This window comes from Mirounga leonina, unplaced genomic scaffold, assembly GCF_011800145.1.
Source record: "Mirounga leonina isolate KUSES-001 unplaced genomic scaffold, KU_Mleo_1.0 Mir_93, whole genome shotgun sequence".
Lineage (NCBI taxonomy): Eukaryota > Metazoa > Chordata > Mammalia > Carnivora > Phocidae > Mirounga > Mirounga leonina.
In genome coordinates, this window is record NW_023270854.1 from 4805839 (window position 1) to 4824016 (window position 18178).

Sequence of the window (18178 nt, forward strand, 5' to 3'; positions counted from 1 at the left end):
CAGCTCGGGAGCTGCCACCTGGCCTCCTGCACATCCCTGGGGATCACTCGCTGGCATCGCCAGCTACCCACACCCAAGCTGAGCTGTGCTGCTTCTTTTCCAAAACCTGATCCCAAAGACCAACACCTGAGGGGACCCCTCTCCTTCCCCACTTCCTAGAGGTATTTTGTCAGCCACTCCTGGAGTGTTTGTCCTCAGGTCTGTGTATGGCCCTCCAGACGCCTGCCGGGACTCTGTTCAGACCCACCCCATCCCTTGACAAGACAGTGTCCCTGTGCTGTCTGGTCCTAGTCTTGCTTCACTGTAACACGCCCTCCTCGGCTCCTGCCTGAGCTGGTATTACCAACACACAGCTCTGATCCACTCCACCCCCTGCTGGAGGGCCTGCAACAGCTTCCAGGGACAGAGCTCCATGCACAGCCAGGGCCCACCAGCTCGCGGGGGTGGCAGGGGAGAAAGTGCGTGTGCTTGATGTCTGCCCCATTTTTCTTGGGATAGAGACCAGAGCTTTTTGTCATATCATCAAAGTGCTCTGAGGTCCCCTGAGATGGAGTCACTGGTCTGTAGGACTGACCTCCAGCTTCTTCCCATAGACTAGAAGGTCCTCCTTGGCATGGCCCTGTCACCTCTCCAGACGATCCAGTCAGGGTGTAACTCCTGGATCACAGGAGGGCGGTGGTTGTCCAAAGACCCCTTTGACTAACTTTGTGTCTTATGAAATTTGATTAAGTATTCCTTGCGAGGTGACTACCTTGTTGTTACCTAAGAGGGACTGAGCCCTCGGAAGTCTTATAGACCACAGAATGGTGCTTAATTCATGTAATTAGGTAAACATGACACCACCCTGTCCCCCCCCCCCACACACACACGCATGTGCTTTGGAGAAAGGAAAGGTGGAAGTTCTGGGACAGGTGCAGGGGGCAGCGTCATCAGTATGAACTACTGGGATTCCTAGACTCGGGGTTGCCAGAGGGCTGGATTTGTCCTGTAGGTGGCTTACCCTGGAGATGCGGCAGCCCTCTGGTGGCCAGGACCGGTGGTTGCGACCCTGCCTCTTGGCCACCAGATGCTACTTTCCTTGCCTGTTGAGGACACCTGTGGACTTGCTGTTATTGCTGTGCAGGATAAGTGTGCCTGTGTATGTGTGTGTGTGTGTGTGTGTGTGTATAGCAAGCCGAACAGCGTGCTTATATGTTGCATAGCCCTTTGTGGCCTATGGGGCATTCATAGTTACCATGTTACACACTGATCCTCCTAACAGCCCCTTGCTGTGGGCTGGGATAATTACCACCCCTTGATACAAAAAAAGGAATAGAGACTAAGTGAGATTATGACTTGCCTAAGGCCACACACCTTCTAAGTGGGCCAGTTGGGACTTGATGTCCTGTCTTCTGGCTCTAAATCCAGTGTTGCCTGTCATGAAAGACTTGTCAGTTGCACCCAATGAGTTTCTCAAGAATTACCTACTGCTCCAATTCATGTAACCAATGAGTGTCTGGGCTTCAGATACTTTCCTCTAGTAGGCAAATGGTGGTATTCCAAAGTGGTTACAGCAGGTGTTAAATGTTTAGCTCTTGAGTAATATCTGAATGTGCCTCAGTGTTGAACTAGAGGGCTCTGTTAAAATGAAGTTAGACAAATGAGCAACTTAGGGGATGCATGGGATAGTTCATTCTCCTGTGATGCTGCAATATGACAATATGGCATTTTCAGGGAGTCAGCTGCAGCAGGGGTGGAGTTCTGACATGTCATCCCTTCACCCCCACCCCATGCATTGTCCTCTTTCCTACCCTCTTCTTTTACCATAACCATTGTCAACTGCCAGCCATTGAGTGAGCCAGGGGCATCATCAGGTGACCCTGCAAATGGAAGACTGTCCTTTATCCAGTGGACAGTTACTAAGGGAGTAGAAGCCGTGGTCCCTGGGGTAAGGAAGTTTGATGGTCCAGGCTCTCCGAAAGGGCAACTTTCAGACTCAGGAGTGGATGTTGACATCAAATAGCATCAATACTGACTTCTTTCCTGTGATAACGTGTTTAGCTTCTGTCAGTAAATAGCATGAACATTCAAACTATTTACTGGGAACTGTGGAGCACGACTATTACATATAAAGAATCAATTAAAGAGAATTCTCCAATATCAGCCACGTCCGTAACATGATGGCATTGATAGATCTGATTTAGATGTACTCCCGACTCTATTTCAAACACGATTCGAGTCCAATGATGACATGATCTTTCTGTGTCCTTTTCCAGGCAATTAATGAATCCCCGAGAACTTCCTTAAAATGTGTGATTGCCATCTGTCTGCTTGCTGTAAAACCACAGTGTAGCCATTTTTGTGCATCCTGATTTATCTTCAGTGTTATTAGCGGCTACAGCGTGTCCTTTAAATAGGGCTGCATTATTCTAATGTTTGGGTGGGTAGCTTTTCTGCACTGCCATCTTTGATAGGCGACCATAGAAAGTTTCATTTATTTAAGATAATTTGCATAGCTGACACGAAGCTGGGCGGCTTCCTGTCAGATCTGACGGACGCAGCGACTCTAAAACGGTAATAAGAAGAACATTCTTTCAAGGCTGTCTGTAGTCACCGCCGCACCTGAAAAACCAGACTACATTTTCTGAACAGCATTAAATTCTGACAGCTTGTAAAAGTCACACCCATTTATTCTTACCTCACATCAAGATTTAGTGGAAGGTTTACTTCAACCATCACACTGAGCTGATAAAGTAAGAGAGGGGGAGAAAGGAAAACATGTTCACTATTTTTATAGCTCTAAAGTTAATGGCTTAAAAAATGTGTGCACCCACTTTTCTTTCTTTCTTTCTTTCTTTTTTTTTTTTTTTTTGCATGGTTCATGGGAAAAACAGTGCCTCAAGTTATACTAATGTTGTCATGGTGATTCTATGAAGGCTCTTTTCTTCTCTGGCTGTAGACCTACACGCAGGCACCGCGGAGGCAGCCTGAGCCCATCGTTCCAGGAGCTCCTGGCCTCCAGGGATACGTCCTGGTGGTGTCTGCACCCTGGCAGAATTGTCAGCCACTGCACCACGGGCTTTCCCACCGGAGAATTTAACTCCAGAGTGGAGAAACTCAGGGCTTTCGCAGAAGGGAGTAGGGATGGAACCGAATACAAGGGGTAGGCAGATGTGGAGAGAGAAGATCGAGAAAAGAGTTGACTCCAAACAGAATGTCTGAAGAAGCTGATGTGGAACCTAACAAGTCTACTAAAGATTTTATTTTCTTGAATCATTAGGTTCTCGACCCACTTTACAACGAGTGCTTTTGTGTGAAGGACATGTGATGACACATTTCCCTAGTCACTGGTGGCCTCCTTTGGTGTCCTCATCTATTAGAAAAGGCATGTGGCTGCTGTATGCCCAGGAGAGCTGTGGGCAGCACCCCTGTCTGACGGGACTGCAGGAGGGTGGACGCGGGTCCCTGCGCGCGCCATGTGGACACGCCTTCCCAGGCCCCAGCTTCTTCCGGGGCTGTGCAGGGAGCTAAGGATGTCGACTGGCTTTCAAAAACGTTCCTTATGGAAATCCTTCTACCATCACCACTCTCAGGAGAAGTCCGGGAGGTTTTCTTTTTTTTTTCTTCTCCCAACAACTGTGACTTTTCACTTAATATTGAAGTGGAGGTGACATTATTAATATTTTGGAATTAAAAGAAATTTTAATGGTCATAAGTGTAAATTCTAAAAGAAAAATGATGAACTACTTCCTCCAAAATAAAGTGAAGAGAATATTTACTTTCCACAAGCACAGCCAAGAGGAGAGTAAGACCCTCACCCTCTCCCACCTCCATGTACCCGTTTACCGTAGAATTCCCAGCGGCTGTTCCCAGCGGATTGTGGACTTCAGAGACTGTGCAGCAGCTCATGGAGCCTGAATGGTTCCTGAATCTGACAGTCTTGCAACCTGAATCCCAACGGTTAAATACAGGTGACCCTTGGCCACAGGGCCCAGGTGATGGGGGGCGGCGAGGGGCTTTCATTTCATAGATTCATATAAACAAATTGCTTATAAAAAGGTGGAAAAGAATTGTGGTCCTGTCAGTGCTTTCGACAAAAGACCTGCGACAGTTGGGAGAACCAAGTGAAGCCGAGTTCAATGTTCCCATTAAAGCGTTTGAAATTTTTATTCATGTAAGAAAAATGCCTTTGCTGAAAGATAGTTTGAGGCAATAAACAACAATATGGAGAAAACTCTGAATTTAAAGCAGGTTTTAAAAGAGACTACTTTCCACAGGCAAGTTTGCCAGCAACCAGGGAGAACCCCCCGAGAGCTTAATTTAAAATTTACAAAAGTACACTGGGTTTCAAGTTCCTGAATTCAGCCAGTGGGGAAAGCCAATCTTGAGGGGGGAGATGTGAGCATGGAATAATAGCCATCCTGTAGCGTGACTAAAATCTCTCAAGTGACAGAGGCACTTGGTCTTGTCTAAAGATCCTAGGCGCAATGCAGAAGTGTGGGAAAGCATGAGGGGCAGCATGCCATGTGAGATGTGGGTGGGGAGAGGCCACGAAGAACCTAGCAGAAAGAAGACCCCAGACACGGACGTGCAGCAAGACCCGGGGCTCAGAAACACGGGCCCCTGGGCTGTGGACGTCAGTGACTGTGCAGAAAAGCCCAAGAGTAAGACTAGAATGTTGGAATCAAGGCATGAGAAAAGAAAACAGAAGGAAAAAGAATATTTTGTCCTGATAGAAGAGAGAAGGTTCTCAACTAAAGGACCCCTTCCAACATCACAGAGCACACGAGGAGCTGTCCAGCAAGACCGTATGCTCTAGGGGCCCTGAGCAAGTCAATGGCATCAATGTAAGGCATATTTTTGGCAATTGAAATGTACAAAAATAGGACGTTTGTGCTATGCTTTAGCTTACTTCTAAAGAACTAGTTGGAGAAAAGGTCAGCCCTGCCAGAGAAACTCAATGGTGATTCCACCTAGTTGGGGGAAAAAAAAAAAAAAACAAACCCAAATACTATTCTTTGCCTTCAAATATGAGCAGTGACCCTGGGAGGTACAGTGCCCTGATTGCATAAGTGAATGGAATGGAACAACTGTCTTCAAAAGTGACTGAAAAGTTGGGAGTTTTGGAACAGAAATGTCAGTTTAAATCATGGCAAGGGAAGTTGTGGTTAGCAACTGTCGGTAACATATTATTTAGAGGACAAGATAGCAACTAATAAAGGCAAGGGTGAAAAAAAAACAGCCCATGAAGTCATCTGAATGTGGTTGATAACTAAGAAATATTTCAGTGATGGAGAATAAATGGCATTGTCTTTAATAAAAGGGAATTGGATATAATCTTGGTGGTTAGGAAGACTGTCTTGGAGTAAACTATCCCAAATCCTGATTTACAGAGCCCAAGTAGATAATTCTCTCTATTTCTGATGAGTTTACGAGAAATTGTATGGCTGTCTGGGAATATCTTCGGTAGTCAGTTGCAACAGCATATAGCGAAGAGTGGAAATGAACAGGTCAGAGATGCAGGGGACATTAATAATGATATTGTTTAAGGAACAGAAGTAAAATATTAAAAACTACTACCTCCAATACTGTTGGAATTAATTTCTGAGAGGCTGCTCACAAAGGCCTAACTGCCGACTCAAAGGCCCCTTCTGGGTTCGCCTCCTGCCCAGCTTCTAAGAGGTGTTCAGGTTGCAACACAACAAATGCAGGCATCTGTCCGTCTCTCCCACCATCTCTCTTCTCACTCTCCTCGGATGACTGATGCCCTCTGGAAACCTTTCCTTTCAACTTTCTGTCTCTGTTCCTCTCCAGATAGCTACACTGGTAGTCCTTGTGACCTCCATGCCAAGGTTTGACCACATCTTTGATCGCTCATTGACACGTACTTATGGAGGGCCTAAAACCCTAGAGGAAGTGCTCAGCACTGAGATGCTGTATTTGGAGTATAACAAAGAGTTGGTTAAGCAAGGAGGTGTGGGAGGGACAGACATCTGAAAACCTGGAAGCCTGGGCAGCTATCCTGCAGGCGATGGGGTCTGCCTGGAGCATGGGGTGGGGGCAGGAGGGGGTGCAGGTAGAGAGGTAGGTAGGGATGAACTCACACAGAACCCTGCTTGCTGTTGTAAGGAACTGGGATTTTGTCAGGAGGGCTATCGGGAATTGTTGAGGGATTTTCAGAAGAGCTATGATGTGTTTAGGTTTGCCTTTTAGAAGCATTACTTTGGTGGCAGAGAGGAAAATGGCATGAAAGGGGTCATAGTGGAAGCCAGGGGACCAGTTAGACAGCCGCTGCAGGTCTCCGGTGAGAGGTGTCAGAAGCCAGGCTAAGGTGCTGGCCGTGTGGATGTAAGCGGTACTTAGGAGAGTGAACTGGAAGAGATCTGGGATCAGCTGGATGTAGGAATGGCAAGGGAGGTGGAGGGTCTAGAGTGACTGTCAGAATTCTGGCGGGGGAATTTGAGAATTTGGTGGACACTTCTCATCCAGAAAAGGAAAATGTAAAGAAGGTGAACACTGAGGAACAGGATGAGCAGTTGAGGCCAGCTTCAATCTCAATCTTTCTCTCTCTCTCTCTCCCCTCTCTCCCCCCAGTGTGACATCTCAGAAGGAATTGTATAACCAATAGTATAAATGTGGTGCATGAAAGATCACTGATGGAACATAATTCTTGTCTTTGAACCAAAACACTAATTCTACAAACATAAGTTTCCCCGTCTTCTCTCTCACATATTCATGAGCAAGTGTGCACACGCATGCGTGCACACACACACTTGTTTGGGAAGAAACAAGAGTTGGATTCAGTTACCGTTTCAATGACATGCCCTTGAGAAAAGTCATTTTTTTCATGGCTCTTCCATACACCATCTGGGATGCCCACACACTTCCTCGAGTGTGGAGATGCTCTGTGTGACGTTGGCACTTTTTTAGAGTGAGTAATTTTGTAGGTCTGCTGTTTACATCAACGGTTTTGCTGTCCTAGGCTCAAAGAACTTTGGGTACAGAATGTCTTCTCAAGTTACTGTTCTTAAAAGGCTTGACATCACATCAGTCCCTTCTGGAAGGAGAGCCTTCAAGATGGGAAGTTCAGTTGAAATTATTTTAGCTGGCTAAGGTTTTTGTATTTTGGTAAGCCTCCATTAACACATTTTGGATTCCCATGAAACCATACATTTATGTCCTCACAGTTCTGTATTTTAATGAGGTCTCCACTGACTTATTATCCTTTCCATTGAATTATTTTTATTGTCAGTCACTTCTTAAACGGCTTCCAGACATGTCACACTCCTGCTGGTTGGCCCTGGACGTGCCTCAGTTTGTGGGTGTCTCTTGCCTCCATCCTGTGCTGTGGCTTCTAGAACCGGGTGGTGCCCAGGGTGGGGCTGGCCAGCCCAGGCCAGACTGGACTCCTTTCTTCTCGTGAATATTACATTCCAACCATTGAGCTCCAAGGTGGGTTTGTTTGCACTGTTGACTCATCTTGAGCATGAAGTTGACTAGAACTGCAGGATCTTTTCATAGATGTTGCTTCTTACTCACATCTTCCCCATCCAGATGAATTTTGATTCCAGGAACTAGACTTTGCACTCATCTATAGACTTGGTGTATGGTTCCAGCCTGTGGTTTATAAAAACAGCAAAATATAAAATATAAGGCACAATAATAAATATAACTAAGCTTATAATTTATTATATTAAATCATACCCAATATTTAGCGTATTATATACTGAACATTATGTTATTAAATATAAATATAAAATTATAAAAATAGATTCAAAACGAAAGTAATACAGACTCCAACATACATGTACATATGTGTAATATGCATGTGTGCATGCACATGCACTTGGCAGCAGGCAGAGTTTGGTGAGAAGGGGACTGGGACATTTTGCTCTGGGTAAGGAGGCTACTGAGAGGCTGATTTGAAGCAGGAACCTTACTGGGCCATGTGGTGCTGCTTAGAGCCCAGCCCTGTGGTACTGAGTAAGCGGTGAGCACAGGTTGCCTAGAGAGGGAGGTGGAAGGTTGAAGGGGCAGGGAGGAAGGGGGCCCTTGGGAAGGGTGAGTGTGAGGTGCAGGAGCCCAAAGCACAGATGAAGGTTTTACAGAAGTCCCAGCGTCTGGTTCAGACTCAAGCCACAGACTCATCCTGGGACATCCCACAAGTCACCTAACCCCTGCCTCCCGTGTCCCTTACTGGTCAAATGGGGACACAGGAGCATGGCCTCAAGGGTAAGGGATGCACTGTACAAACTGCCAAGCACTCAGCCGTGCCCACGGCAGTGGGGTGTCCGAGGGCCGAGAGCCAGTGCCCGCAGTTACACAGCTTGGGTGGGAGTAAGTCCCCCTTTCCAGCTGCATGACTTTGGGAAGCACTCGACCTCCCTACGCTGCATTTGCTCATCTGTACAATGGAGTGACCAGGGAGCTTCCATTGCTGTGTTCTGAGGAGGCTGAAACAATGAGACAATGCCTCGTGCAACGTCAATGAGGGAAGAATGTTAGCGATCACCGATAAGTGATAGAGATCCATAGATTTTCCTATTTCCAGTATTGCTTCTGACCTTTCCCAAGGCTACAGGATGTTTATATTTATATTTATTTATTTTAGAGGGAGAGAGGGTGCGAGGGGGTGGGGGTTGGGGAGGGACAGAGAGAGAAGGAGCGAGAGAATCTTAAGCAGGCTCCACGCCCAGCATGAGCCTGACCCAGGACTTGATCCCACAACCCTGAGATCATGACCTGAGTCAAAATCAAGAGTCAGACACTTAACTGACTGAACCCCCCAGATGTCCCAACTACAGGATGTTTTTAACTTATAGAAACTTCTTGTAGTATTTTAGATTTTCTTTTGGTCCACTTGAACAAAAACATGGCTTTAGTAGATTTTTAAGTTGCAACAACACATCAATCTAAAAAGGCAACTTACAGAGCAAAGACTCAATCATTCTGCTGGCCACATCCCTAAAAATCGTTTTGTAGAAGATCCTACAAATAAATCCAAGTGTATCGTGAGTGAGAAAATTGAGTTGATAGGCTGTGTTGCCCTCAGTTGTCTTCTGAAGAGGAAAGGGGTTTCGTGAGGCCACAGAGTTCTCCAGCAGACACCCAGGCCCTGCATCCTGGCACTGGACCCCCTGAGCAGAGGCCCCCTTTGTCTCCTGTGGAGGTGAATTGCTGTCAGGAGCCTGAATTCCACTGAGCGGGAAACAGCAGCCGGTGCCCGCTATAAACCTGAGGGACCTCTTGGGCTCACGCTGTCTGTGTGGCTCTGCACCAGGGACACTTTGGGGAGGAATCTCCAGATTGCCTATGATCCTGCTGCTGCGGTCACAGAGGCTTTGGATGGCAGTGCCATCAGTGGTTTTAATGTCTTCCTGTTGTAATAGTTTAGTTTTGAAGCTCAGCTTTGGGTGCTTGGGGACAGACTTCACGTTTTGTGTGTCTGTATCTTTGCCAGGCCACCAAAGGGCTCTCATGTCATGCCATGTCCAAAGCCTGATTGTACTGGGGGTAGCTGTCTGGGGGATTAGGCTGGGCTGTTGAATCACAGTGGAGAGGGATCTGGCTCGGGGCCCGAGACATCACCTTTCACTCACTATCAAACACTTGTGCAGTGTCTGTTACGCACCAGATGACAAACTCTGGGGGCGATATAATAACAAATAAGACTTTCTTCCTTCCCTCAAGTTGCTTACGTTCTGTTCTGGTGGGACAGAGGGATAGATAAACCAAAAACAACAGCGGAGTTCAGTCCAGGTGCTCTGGGTCCTCAGAGGAGGCTTGGGGCCAAACTAAGTTCAAGACTAGAGCCTCTGTGGGAGAGGAGTGTGGGAAGGGAGCCCCGGCAGAGCACAGAGTGTGGGTAGAGAACATGGTGCACCGGGTAGAGTTGGAGCGTTCAGTGTGTCTGAGCATAGATCTCACACGGTGGGGGGTGTTGAGCTACAAGCCTGGAGAGAGTGGAAGGATCTTATCATCGCGGCTTTTGAAAGTGAGTCGAGAATGTTTTATTCTGTGGGGTGATGTGGATGCATTGAAGGGTTTTATTCAGGGATAAAATGATCAGACATTTGCAAGGCTCCCTTCCAGAATTCACTCAAGAGACCGAATTACAGATCTGAAGATTGCTTGATGAGTAGAAAATTAGAGCCAAGGAGAAGAATGATGTGGAGAAACACTCCTAACCAAGTAGGCTGGCTGGAGGGGTTGTGTCACCATGGCCAGTCATGCGACGTGCTGCCCAAAGAGTAGAGGTGGTGAAGCCCTTCCAGCTGTGGAGAGCAGCCTCCTTTCTGGAGAATTCCTGCCTCCAAGGTCTGTGTCACTCTCGCTTCCTTGCTCTCTGTTCCCAAGATTTGTGCCTATTTCATATCCATCTCTTGTTAGATTGACATTTTCCCAATGAGCTCTCAGGCTCCATCATTAGCAATACACCCAGATTCTGTTTCTTCAGGTGGATTACCATGAGAATGATGGGAAAAACTCCTGTTGGCTCATTTGGGGACAGACCCTGTTTGTGGCTAGCAGCTCCCAGTGCACCATAGATTAGACCCTGTAGATTAGCGATAAGAACCAAAAAAGAAAGAATGAATGAATAAATGAATGAATGAGTGAATGAACGAGTGAAACCTGATTGGATGGGAAGCAGCACGGGAGTGAAACACTTGAAATGTGAAGTAGAGGCACTTAGGTTTGATTTCTCTTCTTCCGTCTACTGTTTGACTTTGGGTGAATGATGACATTTATTGGGGCTTTAGTTCTCATGTGTAGAATATAGTTAATGGGGCTGTCCTCATACAGTTGCTGATAAGACTGGATGACTTAATGTCTTGGAAATGCTTTGTAAACTGTTGCTTTATAGCATAAAAATAAAGCATGCATTAAAGTGCTTATATTTTTACAAGAATAAATTTACCAATACATTTTGCATTTAATCTTCAGAATAATCCTTTTTCATACATAAGAAAACTGAGACTCCAGAAGGTGAGTTGCCTTGCTCATGACCCAGGAGCCATGAAGGTGGACACAGAATGGGCTTCTAGACCCAGGCTCTCACTGCTACACCATTCTGCTACACCATTCAGCTCCTTAATGCAAACCAGAGGCTCATTTAACTGGCTTCCACCACTAAATCAAGAACTCTGTGTACTTTTCTCCCTTGGAATTGGAAGTGCAGACACTTAATTATAACTTTTGATTGCTTGAAATTATAGGGCTGCAGAGTTACTGCACATGTTTCTGAGGAAAATCGTATTCTGAGCCCTGAAATAATCATCTCTGTTTTTTCATATCCAAGATGGACACAGGGAATTTGGCACCATTTGTCATAAACTCACAGTGTTTCCTGGGATGACTTGCAAGCTTTGAAACTAACTCTTATGGACATAGGCAGTGGATTGTACGTACATATTTCACATTTGATTGAAAGCTCCATGAAGCAAAACCAGTGGCATCCTGTTCAGTGCTGTATTCCACAACCCGGCACACAAAATAAATTCTGGATAAATGAATGAATAAGATACATTGCCCTTTACTATATCCCCTCCACTGAGAATGTGCTGCCTAGGGATACCCCCTTTATTTTATGACAGACACTCTTATTAATTTGCTAGGGCCGCCATAACAAAGTGCCACAAACCAGCAACCCCAAACAATAGCAATTCATTGTCTCAGCTCTGGAGGTAGGAAGTCCAAGATCAAGGTGCCAGCAGGGTTGGTTCCTTCTGAGTCTGTGAAGAAGAAGAAGAATCTGTTCCATGCCTCTCTCCTCGCTTCTGGTGGTTTGTTGGCAGTCTTTGGCATTCCTTTCTGCTAGAAGCATCACCCTTATCTCTGCCTTTTTCTTCGTAGGGCATTCCCCTCTGTGTATGTCTGTGTCCAGATTCCCCTTCTTATAAGGACACTATTCATATTGGAATACAACCCACCCTGAAGATTTCATTTTAACTGAACTACCTCTGCAAAGACCCTCCAGCCAAATAAGGTCACACTGTGAAGTACTGGGGGTTAAGACCCAATATATCTTATTCAACCTCTAATAGCTATCATGTTTTCTTATTTTATTTTGTTTTCTATAATTTTGTGAATCCTGGAAATGGATATAAAGTATGTCATTGGGAACCCCCCCCCAAAAAAACTGGCAAGGTAGAGAAAGACTAAAGAAGATTGATTAAAGGATCTATAATACTATCCTCATCTCCATTCATAGGATAAACAGAGCAGACCCCATGTAGGATATGGGGTGGGGTCTTACCACAGTCTGTGACAGCTTCCTGCTGATATGGCCTGTTCCTTGGCCTTCAATATTCAAGTCAGCCTGTGATATTGATCCCCATCCAGATGACCACCTGGGCTGCACCCCAGCCAGGCCCCAGGAGGCACATCTAGAAGATCCACCCCTCTTTTCTGCCCCCTCCTGTAGAGATGGTTCTGGAAGGAATGCAGAGCCCTTTGCTATTTTTATTTTGAAAATAGAAAATAAAATCTTTCCCTACACCTGGTAGGTTTTGCTCTCTTGTTAGAGTCAAACAGATCACTGTCTGCCTTGTGGAACAAGTGCTCTTCTCTCATAAATGGCAGACATAAGTTCAATGGCATCAGATCAATACCAATTTCATATTTAGGCCTGGGGATTATTCCCCGGCAAGGCAGGATGGGGCAAGGCATTCTGTCTGCCATTTAATTGTTGGCATATATCTCACATGGGAAGCCAGAGGGCCAAATGTTTCCCTAGACAGCATCTTTAGGGTGCTGGGCTGATCTCTCTTTCAAAAGAGAAAATACTAAGGTTGCATCCATGAAAAGGAATTCTTTCTGCACAGATTTTTATCAGCCATAGATTTTCCTTCTGGAGCTCAACCACATGAAAAGGGAGAAGCTAAAATCACTAGAGGCAGCAAACCAACTAAGGATAGGTGAGCAGACTCTGAGTGTGTCTTGTTTCATGAGTGTTGGTTGGGCTGTCCCCAAGACTGCTCTGAGGAAGACGCCCTGGGTGCAGCACAAAATGAACTTAGGGTTTATGGAAGAGGAATATGCAGTAGTTAAGGGATACATTTTTACTAAATCACATTTCCACCTGGCATTTCTGCAAAGTTCTTCTATATAAACAACTTTGGATATTTTTCAACAGAGCTCTGAGATAACAGGTAACTATACCTAAAATGAAATGAATTAAATTTTTTTTAGGCATGTAGATAGAAAATTGCTTTTTCTCTCAGACTGGCATGGCCAAGCTCTGCTCCTGGTTACGAACTAGTTACCAGGCAGGACTGGGTGTTATGAGGCAGGCCAGATGGGAGGGTCCTATTGGGTCCCAGGGTGTGTTGAGAAATGGCAGCCTCCTGAAGGACTGTTGTGTGCTGGAGGGGAGCCTTAGGAGCCTGAATTTGGCTCTCAAGGGAGGCTTCTACTCCATTAGGCAGAGGTCAATACAAAAAGAGCCTCAATCAAGTTGAACCTTATGAGTATGACTTTCTGTATGTCAACACAGTTGATTATCAACAATTTTATAAGCTTTGTCCCCATCCCTACCCCACCCCAGCCCTGATTAGGAATTATAGTTAATGCACTAGTGTCCTAAAGTCCCAAAACCAAGCTATAGCACTCTCTCTCTGTCTCTTGAGAGATTTATTATAAGGAATGGATCATGTGGTTATGGGAACTGAGAGTTCCACAATATGCTATCTGCAAGCCAGAGGAGACCCAGGAAAGCTGGTAGTAGAAGTCCTAGACCATGGACAGGAGAAGACCAACGTCCAGCTCAAGAAGTCAGGCAGACAGAGCAAATTTTCCCTCCCCTGTTCTGGTTCTATTCAGGTCTTCAACATAGTGGACGATCTCCACCTTCCCTGGGGAGGGCAATCTTCTTTACTCAATCTATGGATTCAGACGTCCATCTCATTTGGAAACACCCTCACAGATACACCTAGAAATAATGTTTAACCAAATATCTGGCACCCTACGATCCAGTCAAGTTGACACAAAATTAATATCACACCATAGAAGAGGTGTGCTCTGCTGGTGACAATCAACTTCGCTGGTCCGCTGTCCACAGCTGCCCCTCCTCTCTGACCCCAGTAGCAGTTAATCAACAGCTTTTCACAGTTAAAGGTACAGAGCGATTGTTCAAACTGCTAAATCCCAGGAAAAGATTCCTAAGAATACCTAGTTATCCAAAGACTCCAAAAGTGCGTCATACCTTGTTTATCATGTTTGCTTCCAATCAGAATTCCCAGTTTCCCCCAAATTCCCATTTATAATTTAGTTGATCTAAAAATAAAACCATTATAACAAGATTTAGTCATGAGTACTAAAAGGAGAATGATTATCTTAATTTCCTTGATAATATTTGCTGTATATTATGGTCAAGAGGATAGACCCTGTAGTCAGCCTGCCTGGATTTGAATCCTGGGTTTTTCATTTCCTACTTGTATGACCTTCAGCAAGTTATTTATCTTCTCTCTGCTTTAATTTCCTCACCTGTGGACTTCTCTGATGATCTTTGCTTGGAGGTACTTTGAAGAAAGGGGCTCCATCAATGACATCTTGCCTATTCCTGTGCCTAATGCCCAAAACTGACTTCCTAGAACATGGGTATTCTGCTAACCTGAAGCACACTGAGTGTCTACCTTGTGGGTACATATTTCTTCATCACCCACGCCTACCATTTGCCATCCCTGCTCTCTAAATGGGACAACCTCAGCTCATAGAACTCAAGTGTTTCACGGAGTGTTGGAGCTGGTTTGCAGCAGCCCTGAGGTCCAGATCTGGTGCTAGAATTCCAGATCCAATGTTCTACTCACCACACCACCACCAGCCAACCACTTATGATGGCAGGCGGCCGGGCACTTGGACACTTACAGATGGTGTCATGGCCCAGGACAGAGGGAGGAGCCTGAGCTCTGGTGGGTGTCCCCCTGGTTCCATGATTTGGGGCAGCTAGCAGTTCAGGCTTTATGAGTCTCAGATATGTTAGACAGTGTACTAATCTCCTCTAAAAGTATACGTATTAAGAAAGCAGCACCAGTGGAAATTTTGTACTAAAATTTGTATCATTGACTTACCATAGAAGCACATGGATTGTTATAGGCATTCCCTCATGAGTCTTTGCAGATTTTTCCTTTTCTTCAGCATCTCTGGCACTTTCTCTACTCCCACCATGCGCTGACATTGTGATGAGCTTTGAGACATTTGGAATGAGGCCTTTGTATATGAAATTAAATGTCAACCTGCTTGAGTTGCGTCCAAATTTCCCCAGGAAACCTATGCTGGCATTTAATTTCTGATTAATATTATCTTCTCTGAAACTTTTAAACCCAATATGCTTTTCTTAAAAGTTTTTTTTTTTTTTAAGATACCTGGAAAATTCATGCTCAAGAACTTACTATACAACCACACGAGGCGTGGCCACATGCACACGTGCTGGGTCCGTATGTGCTCTCAGTCTGGTTCATCCATGTCAGCCAATTAAATGTCTACTAGTGCTCGTGACTCTCCCTTTTATGTACCATTAGAGAATCAGTGTCATTGCTTAAAGCTCTGGAAAGCTTGAAGAGTTTCCAAAGGTTGGGTTGCATGTCCTCTAATCATCATGCAGGAGAAACGCCCATGTTCCACTGCTCGGTCTCTGGCTGACCATCTGTTCAGAATGGAGGATGCCTGTGATCTGCAGACTTAGTCTTTCAAAACTTTGTTTCAGAGGGAAGATCTAAGGAGAATTAATGGTAAAAAAAAAAAAAAAAAAAGATGTGTAAGGGATCATATTAATCAGTTTGTAGTCACTCAAACTTCAAAAAAAATTTCCTTTGAAAACAACTCATTTGCACAAGTTTCTCAGCCTGTAATGATTCTCCATGAATTATCAGCAGGGATTTCATGTCAAAAGTCGTACACTGTAAACATAAGGTTTTTAAACCCCTGTTTCTTTGGCCTTAGTGCATGCAGACTAATTTTCCTCTCCCTTTACCTTCATCCTGCCTCTCTGAAGAAATTGTTGCAAAGAGGGGTTTCCTTCATGACCAGCTCCAGGGTCATGTTATGAGGACAACCTACCCCAAAGCTCTTTCCCGGCGCTATTTCAGGAACATTTCCTTTCCAACCAAAGTTGTCAAGGTCACCGGCCTGCAGCCTACGCAGCTGCAACCAGTTGTCCCGGATTCGCCTGAGGTGGGAGCAGGCCTTGACAGGAGCATGGAGCCCAGAGCCAGGGGGGAGAGAGACAGTGAGGTCCTACCTCACCTTGAGCAGGTGCAGTGGGTGGCATTGAAGGACACAACTCCCCAGATATGGTGACTAGCCTTCCGGTTTATGCCCTTGGACCTACTGTCAGGACTGGAGAAGGGGTTTTAGATATACAGACCATTTGTTCTCATTTCATTCTTATTTTTAAAATTAAGTTTACATAAAGGGACTCTTCAAAGTCTATTTGGCAAAATTTGGCTTTCCCTAAATGATAGAAGAATCTTAGCAGGATCATCATTCTATGGCCTCAAGATGATGACTCAATGAAATTATGACCAGGTTAAAAGACAGCAAAAACAAACACCAAGTAGGACTAAGTCTTTTGTGTCATATTTAATCTTTGCAAAGTAGGGAAAATGCCTTCACATCATGATGTTCAGAGGCACGACCTGGTTGACACAGTTTGGAGCAAGTGATAAAATCGTGGATTGTATGAGGCAGGGATCTTTTCTGGTGAAGGCCTTCCCAAGCAGGGGTCTGCAGTGGTTCAAGGAGTGCCGGGCTCTGGGGATGACGAAGAGCCTCTCCTGATTTCACCACTAGATCTTTGCTTTCCCTCCCTGCCCATTCATATTCTCTATTGTAAGCCTACTAACAAAATACTGCATATTAGAGCAATTCAAATATATATGGGTCTTGAGTGGCTAAGTTTGAACTGGTTATCAGAGGAAAAATACATAGAGGTGTTCACTTGCTTGATTTGCCCTGTTTGATTGACCTGTTTGATCTCAGGTGAACTACAACACCATTCATTTCAGCTAGTCGGGGACAGATCCTAAAGATATTGCAACTATTTTCTATTGAGGATAAACTCATCACTGTGTTATGGATCTTCACCTTTTCTTCTTGATAGTTGAGAAAAATGCAGCCCAGAGTTGAGAAGCAATTGTCATGGGGCTACTCAGCCAGCGACTAGTTTAACCAGAACAAGGACCCCCATCTTACATTCCTCCACTGACTACCTTCTTACTCCCCTGCCGACTTCCTTCTTCAACTGTACTTGCTGAGGCTTCGAAAGTAGAGATTCTTGCAAAACTGTCTCTTTACTGCATTTCCTTTTTGCTCAAATTTTTACAGATTCAAGATGTTCTTTGAAAAGAGAACTTTTCTGAAGTAAGCAAGAATTCCAGCAATGCCCCAAGGCAGATTTTTTTTTTTCCTTTCATTTTTGGCTTCAGCTTACTACTGACTCATATCCCTTGATAACTGAGTTCTTCTGTACCAAGAACTTTAATTATTTTCATCACTGGTTCTTCAACCGTTCTTTGGCCTGATTTGTTCTGTTTTCTTGGGTGCTTGGCCACAGAACTGGAGCCCCAAGAGCGAGGAGACAAGCTCCACCATTCACACTCTTCTCAGCCGGAGCTGACGGTGGCCCACGGATGTTGTAGCTTAAGACAATTTTCTTGGCCAGTACCTTATGTAGAATTTGTGGGAATTTAGAATTTCTGAGCAAACCATTCAAAAGCATTTCCTCCCTTTGTGACTTTCAAGAGCTTGTCTCAGCATAAGGTGACAAACTCCACTGACAACTCAGGAGCCTTTGGGAAGGATTGCTCTGGGCGATGAGAGTGGCTACTAGGAGTGTTCTGCATCTCACCTCAAAGGAAACAGAGCGGGAAGTGAGTGCTGGGAGATGAAATATGATGTTTTTGTGTATGCAGCTAGTATTCAGGGTTTCTCTCACCACAAACATAGGCGTGTATGCCCATGTAAAGTGACATTCAGGATGGGTAATGATCAGTGTGCAGAGGAATGGGGCACTCGGAGGGGACCCTTGCAGGTGGTGCTCTTGGAGAGGGACACCCTTCCTCTCCCGGGAGTTGTCTCTTTAGTCTGTGAATCACAGGAAGGTCCAGCAGGTTCTAAAGAGGGGCTGGAGCAGCCCAGGGGCAGTGGCTATTTACTCACAAAAAAGGAAACATTGTTATTTGACAATCAATTCTGTCCTGTT